The sequence below is a fragment of the Epinephelus lanceolatus genome, chromosome 10, assembly GCF_041903045.1.
Source record: "Epinephelus lanceolatus isolate andai-2023 chromosome 10, ASM4190304v1, whole genome shotgun sequence".
Classification (NCBI taxonomy): domain Eukaryota; kingdom Metazoa; phylum Chordata; class Actinopteri; order Perciformes; family Serranidae; genus Epinephelus; species Epinephelus lanceolatus.
Window position 1 is genome coordinate 22,279,412 of NC_135743.1, and position 12,310 is coordinate 22,291,721.

A 12,310-nucleotide genomic window follows, 5' to 3' on the forward strand; every position below is an offset into this window, starting at 1 on the left:
CTGTTTCCACACTAGACATGGTGCCATGTGGGAGATCCTGGCCCACAGATTCATTATCATTTCAAAACCCACTGTTCCAACCAAACGACTGGGAAGAGAATTTGTGCAAATTTAGTGTTCATGTCCCCATGGCTAAAACATCTGCAAAGTTGTGACACGAACAGACTCAACAGAGCAGAAATGAAGCTTGGCACATATGTAAGTGTTCTGTGTGTGGCTGCTTTACTTTGTATGAGTGCACGGCTTTGCTTGCAAGTGCTCGTCGTGTGTGTGTGTGCATGTATGCGTGTGTGTGTGTGTGTGTGTGTGCTGAAATGGGTCAGGATGAGCTGAATAGAGTCTCAGCTGTGATCCCCACCACCTGGGGAGTTGGCTCTGCAGACCGGGTGACTACCTGGCTGTAGAAATGACACACAGCATCACATCAACTTTACTGACTATTTGCACAAAAATACGCACCTCACCATAAAAGCAGCCTCATTGAAATCACAATGTGCATATAGATAGCCGGTGATATTTATGGCAGACAAGCAGCACGTTACCCCAGGAGCTTTTACAGTCAAGTCCATAACTAAAGCATTAATGTCTACCTTGGGGGATATCGCAGCAAAATGAGAAATCATTTTATGCCTAACCTTTAAGGCATCCATTCACTTGTAGCACTGTTAGAATAGACCTGATAGCAGATCCACTCCGATGACTCATTTACTTGCTCTGCCTGCGGGACATCTCTCTTTTCTTCTCCTCTTCCCTCTCTCTCTCTGCCTAGAAGTCACTCTCTCTCCTACAGTGCCTGCCTTTTTATTTCTTTGTTTGCTCTCTATGCTCCCTCACTCCATCCCCTAGTGCTCCCTCACCTCTCTTTTCCAATCTGTCTCTAAATTAACAACTATTGAATTCATTGAGTCAATTCAAGTGAAGCTGGCTGTAATGATTTCCACTGTCTGCCTGTTTAATAGTACAGGGTAAACTAAAAGAAGCCTCTTTGGTCTCAAGGTTACCAAACCTCCCTCTCCTCCACACACAGAAACACACAGGTTGAACACCTTTAAGGACACTTGTCCCTTCACTGGTGGCTTGCTCCAACTAAGTCATGTTTGATGTAACGACACCTGTTGTTATTGGCAGTAACAACAAGTGAGTTTTAATAATACAGGTTCCAGAGTGACATGAATTGACGCATGTGCCAACCACTGGGGGCAGCAAACACACCTTGAGAGGCTCATCTGTCAAAGACGCAACTTCAATGCACCAAAACAAAGCGCTGGCTGACAGGATTCATTCCTCACATTGTTTTAATTGAAGAAGACAACAGGAGACAGTCAATGTCCTCTGACACCCGCTTTTGCATCACATCCAGTATGTGCTTGCATCTCTTCCTGTAAATCCCTTGTGCACAAGTATGCAATTTGAATCCCTTGCCAGACTTTGCCAGGAATGATTAAAAGTTTACAGAATGCAGATACACTAAATGTCTGCTGCTAAAAAAGTGACAGCTATAAATAGCAACAAATAGTGACATTTTTAAACTTACATAAATCTGATTTTTGAGCACTTAGAGGGAGCACGACAAGCTATAAATTTCTATATTGTTACCATATAAAGTTATGGTGAAAATGTAAAGATACAACAAATGCAAGCTTAATATTCACTCTCCTTCAGCTTTGTTTTGCCCTTCCCCAATTCCCAAAGGAAATATCTGGGTCTTTATCAGCTATATGCTTCACCGTGCTCAGCAGCTGGATGATGACTTTGGGTACCACTTGGTGCTGGAAGTGGGTTTTCAGGATAACATAAAATAAAATAAAAAGCTCCCTTCAATGCCTGGTTACAACAGTGTCGCAAATGGATAGTCTAAACCAAAATAGAAAACTTTGGGGCAACAAAACCAAAACAAGTTAAAAGGCGTTAAAATGTTCCCTACTGTTAAATGACCCTGCAGTATCTGGTGATAACCCTCTGTTGAGCCCTTTCACATTACATATAGGCATTTGATCTAATGCTGATAAACAATATTTAAGCAGCTTTCATGACATTTCCCACATACCTAAAAGACAGAAAAGGTGGTATGCCAATGACTCCCAGACATAAATTGTCACAGGGTGAGACTGTACCCAAATGCAGCACTCAGAGGCAGGCAGACAGTTGGTAATGGCTTTTATTGCTGAGAACTGAACAAGGGATGCAGGACTGGTGTTGCACCATGCAGCCACAGAGCCGAGCAGACGGGAACCAGGAAAGGGGCAGGCAGGAATCAGAGTCACAGACAGAAGACTGAGGTAATTACCAGGGCAGAGACGACGGGAGCAGGTCAGGAACGAGCAGGGTCAGAACCGGGGAATCAAGCCAAAAGCAAATACTGGAATGGTCTCGCATGACGTCAAAGAACAATCTGGCAGTGAGTATGTGGAGAGCAGGAGTCTTTATACTAAGCCAGTCAGTGATTGAAAGCAGGTGAGTGGAGTTGGGCTGATGAGGTGGCAGGCTGAGTTGAACAGGTGAGCAGAGTTGCCTTGATGAGATGGGTGTGGCCAGCAGTCAGAGTGCAGGTAAATAGAAATTTACCAGGAGCAGGTGAGGGAGAGAAGCCGACTGTGACATAAATGGCCATTGGAGAGTACCAGCGACAGACACACAAACTAATGGTCACATTTTTAACACTTGATTAAACTTTGTGAAGCAATCGCAATCATGCACCAAAAATTTGTGGTCAGGTTTAGGTATCAAAACTGGGTAGTTAATTATTTGTTATGTAAGTTAAAAGAGTGCTCCACCTGCAAGATCAATATTTGTATATCATAACTCAAGGCATGTTATGTTGAAATCGGGAAGAAAACTTGACTGGATAAATGAGACTTGGATTATACTGCACGAATTGTGTGAAAGTTCATAAAAGGGTGTTTTGATATAGTTTTGCTGTTTTTTTGGTCCCTGCTTACTTCAGTTTATGAGGAATGTTAGCTTTTTCGGATTCTCCGCTCACTGTGGAGGTATGCAAGAAAAACAAAGTATTCTTTCTGAATTCAGGGTAACAAGCAGAGAGTCACTGATATATAAATGTTAAGTCTGCGAAGTGAAGTATTCTTTTAAGTGATGTTAGTATGTGGCATATACGATGTCAGTTAAGTACGATACAAACTGAAAATATTTCAGTGTTGACTTTTGGTTTCACATGGGACACAAACAGCGGTCTTCTGGGTGAAAGTCCTGTGTTTGTTTGACTATCTGTTCACCTTAACCTCACCCCACGCTTACATTGTCAGTCTTTATGCTTCGTCACCTGACTTGCTCCTTGGCTTCCCTCATAATTACTAAAGCCAACGGATGTCACCACCTGACAATAAACGTAAGTAGTGGTTGTAATAAACAGAGGGACTTTATTGCTGTTTCTTTGGTGAGGGCGGTAAATGTCAAACCCCAAATGTGGCCATAATCTGAGTCAAACAAACTTTGATTGGTGGAGCTTGTTGAGGGTGGTGCACTGGGACAAGGTGTTGCCTGAGGGGGTAAATTCAGAAGAAAACATTTACTAGTTCTCCTGTTGGACAAGCTGTCCCTAATCAGCTATCATCCAAAATTACTCCGAAAACACACTCATGCACACACACTTATACATACACACCTCATCAAGACCTGAGTCCTTGAAGGTTTCAAGTCCAGAGAGGATTTGAAAGCATGTGAGTGTTTTGTGCTTATCCGAAAACATCTTGCGACATTTAACAACGATTCGCTCTGGGACATGTTTACATCAAACACATGCTGAAACATCACTTTATAAATGTCAGGGTAGAGTTGCATATTACAGCACACGTGAGAAACTGGGTTCAAATTTTGTCAGTGTTGTGTTGGATCAGCCTGCAGTGCGTTACTGAAAAGAACATGCAATGTTGCAATGGTGTCCATTAAATATTTACTCTGCAAGTTTACCTGACAAAAAAAAAAAATCTCATCTGCAACTCTCACTGACAACACAGCGCTGCATGCACTGCAAGAGTGAGCCGCTGTGGTGCTGAGGTTCAATTCCCGAAGGGGGATTATTTGGAAGTTTCCAGCTGCTTCCAGCTGTCAGAAGGCACACGAATGATATGAGGCACAGTTACTAAAGACAGTTTAGAGTTACAGCGAGCTTATTGTATGTAGTTCCATGCTGCTACAATGGACAAGGAAAAGCCTGAAGGATAGATGAGTTCTGAGGGATTTCTGTTATATGATGGCTACTACTGTGATGCATTAGGTATGAGGTTCAGAGTGAGGTTCTGGCTGAGCTCGTGTTTTGAGGTTGTTGAAAAAGCAGAAAGAGGGAAAGGTAGGAAGGCACAGAGATAGATACTGTATATACAATGAGACACGAAGACAGAAAAAGAGAGAATAGAAGAGAGAGTGGGACACAGAAAGAGAGACAAAAGGAGAGATGCAACTTAGGAATGCTGAAATTGTGCCTCAGTAGAACAAAGAAGCTTGTTAGAAACACAGTTTCCCACAAGTATTCTCAGAAATATTCTATAAATATTCCATTACCAGCTTTCCAGACAGACACGCCTGGGATGTTCATTATGAAACACTTAGAACAGGTTTAAGGAGAATCACAAACAGTTTGGATGAAAGTGTAACCTATTTCTGCAGATGTTTGTCTTTGATGAAATTGCTGCTTTAGAGCTGATGAGATACATTTATAGTTTATATGCCTATGTTGTCTGTGCACATGCGTTTCTCAGTGTTCTGGGATTTGTTTCATTTCTGTGGGTTTCCTTGTGTCATTGTCTTTGCTCGCTCGGTGGAAATAAACTGTATATGTGTGTTAGTTTATACTGAATGTTACATGATCACCATCTCCAGAGCAGGCCTACATACCATATAGAAACATCTCCGAACTCAGAAAGCCTCATCCTCTATCTCTGCTTTAACAGGATGAGCATTGACTGCATGTTTAAAGCTCAGAATCTTATCTGGCAAGCCAAGCAGCAGAAATCAAAGGCGGGGCGGAGCTGCATGAAACTGCAGATTTAGAGATTTTCTTCTTACGTCCGATACACATCGCTGCCGAATTATGTGGCCTTGCTTATTTCAGAATTCAGTCTTTTCAACAACACAGGGGACTGTGACGCTTTGAAAATATCTCCACAAAGACAAGGCTTGCATGGGATTGTCTTATCCTCTCCTTGGAAAGCAAGCCTCGACCATCTTTTTGTCTTATCTAACTTCTTCTTTCCTCCCCTTCCACTCCACGTCACTCTTTGTGTGATCTAAGATAGATGAAACTGAACAGAGTCATTCTGCTTGCCATGCTGTGAGTGTTGAGATGAAAATCTCTGATGTATCTGTGTCATTCTATATAATCATATCTTTGACGAACAGCTGTGGTCTGCAAATAGCATGCATCCACACAGCTCCTCCCCCGTGGCTGCAGGGAAATCGGCAGCCCATTATAAGGCTGAAATAGGCCTAAAGAATTTTTCGCCTCATCTCCTCAGCCTTACCTCCAGTCGAGTGAAAGAGCTGACAAGGTAGGAAAAAGCTGACACAGAAGTCTAATTCTATAAGGATGAAAACCTCATACTCATCAGAGGTGCAATTTCCCTGCTCTGTATTTTTACAGCAGGAAGGGTGAGGGGAGGTAAGAGCGGCTAGGCAGCATGCGAAATGCACAAACTTAATGAGCGGTATGGTAATTAATGGTGATGAGGTAAATTATTGTTTCTATGTACATTTTCACACCAAATCTATAGTTAACAAGGAGGAAAAATTCTCCTAACAAGGGGGGATGCCATTTGTTTCTCATTCCCCTTCATACTGCCTTCAGGGATACAATGGCACAATGACTCATATTGGTGAAAAATAATTACGAGCCTGCAGCAGGCCTGTTAGATCAGTAGCATGGTTACAAAGTTTAATTGAGGCCTTGTCTGTTGTGGCGGTTGTCTCTCCGCCTGTCTCTCTGTCTTGCCTGTATATATATTTACTGGTTTGTGGCGGGGTCCGCCATGCCCACTTTAAGGCAATTTAAATTGCCTTCACACACACGTTCACAAAAAAATATGCATAATTTAATCCCACAATAACAGCCTTAATGTTTACTGTTCACTCTCTATAAACAGTATAGATGAGGGGTTTAAACCTGCAGTCTTTCTAATGACCAGCAGGGGCGAATCCACCAGTCTGTGACTAAATGACCTTATTTCTCACTTGATTTATTACTTCAATAAGCATTTTCCTAATGAGTTTATGGTCTCAATTGTTAGTTGTAAGTCTTCGTCAGAACAGTATGACATTTATTTTGTAAATTATGCTCCCATTTAGAGCACAATACGTGACAAAGCAGGGTATGCTTTAAGGCTGGGCTACCTTGTGATTGACAAGTTGTTGTCACGCCAGTATCCTCAGGCTCTGGCTCCACAGCTCCACCCTCTTGTCTTCATGTGATCACTTCAGGCTCCAAATAAACAAGTTGATGACAACCAAAATGTCAAACTCATTCCCAGGGTGTAAATTCCATGCCTCAGTTGTCGCGCATGTGATATCAACACTGAAGGCACCAACTCCAATGTAAACCCATCTGCGGCAGTACTTGACACTGAGAGCAACTGATATAGTATAAAGAGTGAGAAAGTCCACCTAGAACAGAAGGTAGGGGAGGTGAATGGGTCAAACAAAACTGGACTTTCATTCCAGAGACCACATACAGTTGTACACTTGTTGTACACTCACATCCGTCACATGTGTATGTGGAGATGTTGACCATGTTCTATCAAACGGTGGTGGCCAGTGCACTTCCCTACGCTGCAGTGTGCTGGAGAAGCAGCTTGACGGATAAAAACTGCAAGCGATTAGACAAGCTGGTTAAAAAAGCTGGCTCAGTGCTCGGCAGGAGACTGGACCCACTAAGAGCTGTGGTGGAGAGGGGCACGTCAAACAGACTGAAAGCTATATATAATGGACAATAGCAGACACCCTCTCCACAGCCTCCTGGAGTGACAGAGGAGCAGCTGCAGCAGTCGGATCATATCGTTTCAGGAGATCCTTCGTCCCCACGGCAATAAGACTGTTTAACACCTACACACATCACCTTAGCCACAACTGGACTGGACTGTGGAATGTGCAATTCTAATTAACTTTCATCTAATTTTCTATTTCTATTTATGCATTAACTTATTTTAGTTTATGTCTATTTTAATACCACTGTGTTGTTGTTGGTGAGAGGGAGTGTGGTTGTTGTTTTTTAAGAGCTACTGGACAGTTGAATTTCCCATCTATCTGTTAACATAATGCTACATTACAATCATACTTATTTTAACCCAAAACATTATCTTTTTTCTAAACCTTACAAAGTAGTTTTGTTGCCTAAACCTTACTGCAACCATTTCACAACATTACCCATGTGTTACTGTGTGTCTCAGCTTGTGACCTGTGCATTGCCATGAGATAAGAACAATAATGGGTGTGACAATGTGTCAGTGTTTGATGACCTGGGATGAGAATGGCTTGTTATAAACAGTAATCCAAAAGCGAGTGGATGACATCACGGTGGCTACATCCATTTCTTTTATACAGTATATAATTAAGATACTGCTCATTCATACAGGACATCTCATGCTGGATTATATAATATGTGTTTAAATTTGGGAAACACGGGGTGATGGCATTTAGCACTGACCACAGTGACCACAGGTGTCACTTAATTAACCAGGACTTAAAACTTAAGGATTACAACTTTAAACTGTACAGCATATTAACAATTAATAGCACTTTAGTTGTAATGTTCAAACACTTAAAAACTTATAGAGAATGTTTTATTAGAATGTGGCAGCCAAAGTTTATTAAATCTGAATTCAGTGCAGTTACTGGGGCAAAGAATGCTGGCTTTGTCTGGAACTGCTGTTTCTGCAATTTACCTTTGGTTTTAAGAATACATGAAGTAATATGAATATATGAAAAATGCATGTGAGCATCAGTTCAGAATGTGGGTTGTTTTATATGAGTAACTGTCAGTTTGGCGTTGATAATATCAGAGCAGAAATCTCTCTCCTTGTGCCCATAAAACTGTTTTGTGGTGATTTTTAACACACCACAATAAAGTTAACTTTACAGATGGTGGCGACCTGCTTTTTCGGCTTGTGGTGTGGTTATTTGGTGCCACCGCGGTTTGAATACAAACCAAACTAAGAGATTAACCACATGGAATTTGAATAAGCCTCTTGAGATATGTTGAGTATAAAAATGTATTTGTTCATCAGTTTGTCGGTGTTTCTTCTATTTTTTACTGACAGTGCATACGTGTGTCTCTCCGCCTGCCTGTTTATCTGTCTGTTAGTTTGTCTGCGCGCCTGGCCACCCGTCTATCTCTGTGTTGCCAGTGGATGTAGTAATTCAGGGAAAAACATGATTTCCAGGGATTTGCTTTGAATTGAAGTGTATTGTGATGTTAATGTAAGAGCTTTGTTAAATTTCTCCATAATTGCAAAAAAAAGGGAAAAAAAGGCATTCTCAGTATTTCAGAACCTTCCTGCTTTTCCGTGTCTTGTGCTTCCCTGGAGAAAATACAACCATACATACTGTCCGCACTGATAAGACACACCAGTTTCTCGTGCATTTTGCTGTCTCATGTGGGGCTTTTAATGGAGAAAGAGAATTATTCATTGTCTTTTGTTAGGTCTGTAAAACCGTACTTCTGTTTGCCATTCTATGTGATTCTATTATGTTCTATTGTGCTGAGCATTCCTGCGCTTTCATTCAACATTGTGTTTCCAAATAGCAGATGGTTTGCTAGCAGCGATAAGAAACAGACATTTAGCAGATAAATGAATAAATAAAAATGATGATTCGGTGTAATATCTAATATTCATACTGCCAAGCTGCCATAAAAGACACAACTGTGTTTTCTTCACTTCTTTTTTCTCTCAGTGTGTGTGTGTGTGTGTGTGTGTGTGTGAGATTCTGTCACTGTGAAGGATTTTACCTGCTGTGCATTAACTTTAATGGAAAGTATGGCTATAAATAATTGGTATTTGATGAGTGCATTAGTGTATAATGCTTGAACTGTAAATCAGTTGTGATACAGTATAGGTGGACATGCATTTGTCACATTCTAACTTTTTTAATTAGCAGGGACATTCAAATGGTCAGACCTGTGATAGCTACTTGAGAAACAACTGTTTAAAATAGAGCTGGCTTTCAATGTTGTGTGTGCGTGTGTGAGATGTGTGTGTGTGTGTGCATGAATGTAAGGGAGAGAGACAGAAGGAGAAAGAGACTATGCGAGCATATGTCCTTGTCGCTCAGGAAAATAGATTTTGAGAGAAGCACAAATAATTAATGACTTGCGGCAATCACATATTAGAGAATTCAAGCATGAATGATGTGTGTAGATGTGTGTGTGTGTGTGTGTGTGTGTGTGTGTGTGTGTGTGTCTGTGTGAGAGAGACGGGGTGTGTGTTATGAGGCAGCGTCCTTGCTCAGAAGCTGTGTGAAAAATGCAGTGCATGCAAACCTGAAATGGCAGGTGTCGGCAAGAACAGGTGAAAATCATACACTGGATGATGCATTGTGCCTCTGCGTGTGTGTGTGTGTGTGTGTGTGTGTGTGAGGGAGAGGGAGAGACTTACACAGAAAGAGGGACTCTACGGTACACAGGAAAAATATTTGACAAAGGTTGGCATGAAATTTGCTGTACACACTAGTTTACATTAGATTCTGTTCCCTCCAATGTGCAAATGACTCTGCTAAAATATTCCATTTGATGAAACTGACCCCATTTAGAAGGGCACAGATGGAAAAGGAGCGGAGAGGGAGACATGCAGTTCAAATCTGCATCAGCTGCAGTTTCCATGTGCGTATGAAAGTGTGCGAGACAGAGAGACAGGAAGTGAGGAGGCGAGACAGTCTGTACAGTATGTGTAGGTTAATTGCTGTGTGACCATGCTGAGAGCAGCGAACTCTAACCTGTCAAGGGTCAGGCATGGCCTTCTCTGATTGGCTTGCAGAGGAGAAAATGTATAATTACTCTGGATACCCTTGCTGATGACCTTCATATTCAGTGGAACACATTGGAGGCACACATGAACAGACACAGGCACAAACACAGTCTATTGACAGGGACGCAGTTCAGATGGGCACATTTTTTTCATAAGAAAAGTAAAATTACTGCCTGAGGTTGTATTTTTCCACGATCAAGTCAAGTTGCAGTTACAGTTTACAGCCAAGTCTGTTAAAACATGGATGCTTCACATGCATCTTTCCCTGACAGCACAGAAGATCTACACAATCAGCACAGTTTCAAGGTGAGCACCCAAGACTAGTGTCACCAGTTGAGTATCCAACCAAATGTCTCCCTTCTGTTCCTGAGATATGATGTTGAATAATGACCAGAAAGGTGTTTTTGCAGAATATCATGATGACACAGTGAAGTTGACCTTTCAACCTTTGGGATCTATAACACTATCAATTCATCATTATATCCTATTAGGCATTTGTGTGAAATTTTGTAATGATTAGCATAAAACTTCTTGAGTTAAGGCCAAAAACTTATAAGTCAGAGTGACCTTCACCTTTGACTTTTAAGCACCAAATTCTGATCAGTTTTGAGTCTAAATGGACGTTTGTGCCAAAATGTAGGCAACTCCCTAAAAGCCTTTTGAGATATCATGTTCATGAGAATGAGACAGTGTCAGTGACCTCAACCCTTGACCATCAAATTCTAATCAGTGCATTGTTGAGTCCAAATGAACATTTGTGCCAAATCTGAAGAAAGTGACCTTTCGCTAAGCCCTGCCCCACAGTAATGGTCCCACAGGCTGTTGGAGTAAGCATGGAGCTCACACTGTAACTAACTGCTCTCTCTGAAGAAATATTATCATGAATTATCATGGAAAAAATGAAGCAGTGATTCCAAAGAGAAGCAGACAGAGAGGTCTACAGTCTGTGTTTGAATGATATATCCAGGATGTCAAAGTGACTCAGCAGCAACAACAGGTTAAAAAGACAAAGATAGTTAGAAGCTAAAGCCAAACTATAGGCTACAGATCACAGTGTAAAAGTGAACCACCACATCACTGCTGATCGCCACAGAAGACAATGAATATAAAGGGATACTTTGCTGATATTGAACCAGCTGTGTGGCATCACAGTGTGTGCAGATGAACGGTGTTTGGCTTCACCACCAAGTCAAACAACGTTCATCTGCATACAATGCGATGACACACAGCTGGTTGAATATCAGCAAAGTTTCCCCACTTCCCTTCACTGGTTCCTGTACAGCAGGGTCGGTCTTTTTTTCACTGTTATAATCATTAAAAAGCAAAAGCAGCGTGTGTATACATTCAGTAGGCTATATGTTTTGTTTTTTTTTATTTATTTATGTGTCATACACCAGTGAAGGTGCCCAGCCTATAAGGGCTTACAAGACACAAATTTCATAATCAAAGCCAGCAAACATAATCAGCAGAGTACAAACAAAACAAACAGCACAGATTATACATTTCAAATAGAATTTACACAAATAATTCATTCTTTCTTAATTTCCAGGTACTTTTTATGAAGGTAGCTATAGTAAAAACCTCTTCTCTGAAAAACCATTCCAACTTAACCTCATCCTCAGTCCAAAACAACTCAGGCTTCACATTCTGCATTTTCTGAAATAAAAGCTGCCTGGCTTCATCATATAGTGGACAATGAAACAGAAAATGAAGTTCATCCTCAATTACATCTAAATTACACACGGTACAAAGTCTCCTTTCCTCAGGTACAGAGTTAAACCTTCCTACTTCTATAACCAGAGGGAGAATCCCAAATCTCAACTGGGCACATGGAGATCTTCTGGATCTATCCAGGGGTTAAGTCACATATGGTTCTGGACAATAAACATTTTTCAACTGACAGTAAGTTCTGAGTTTTGGTTTAAACCAGATGTCATTGGCCCATTTTTCTTTATACTCAAGGAATAACTTATGCTTCACAAAATTGACACTACATCGCAGACCATTTATGAAGATGTGTTGTTGATCAGCTTCATTAAAGATAGCGTTCATTTCACTACACCAAGGATAGTTATATGGTTTATCCCAGTTAAAAACTCTTTTAGCTATTCTACCCTCTGGCATAGAAGACAGACGATTCCAGAGCCTCAGCATTTCCCCCTTCTGCTTAATTAAACAGGGTTCCCAACCCATATCGCCTTGGAGTGCCAACACAGGTGTGAATTTGTGCACACATAAAAAACAACGAATAGCCCGGTTTTGAATAGCATTCACCTTGGAAAACTCCTTCCCTCCCCATATTCCAGCTGCATACAAAAGAATCGGAGAAACACAGACATCAT

General features: G+C 41.2%; 1 protein-coding gene across 1 annotated transcript in view; it reads left to right on the plus strand.

Moving 5' to 3' along the window:
* znf804b (zinc finger protein 804B) overlaps positions 1–12,310 on the plus strand; it is a 75,535-nt gene that overhangs the window by 365 nt on the left and 62,860 nt on the right. The gene's annotated exons all lie outside the window — the stretch shown is intronic.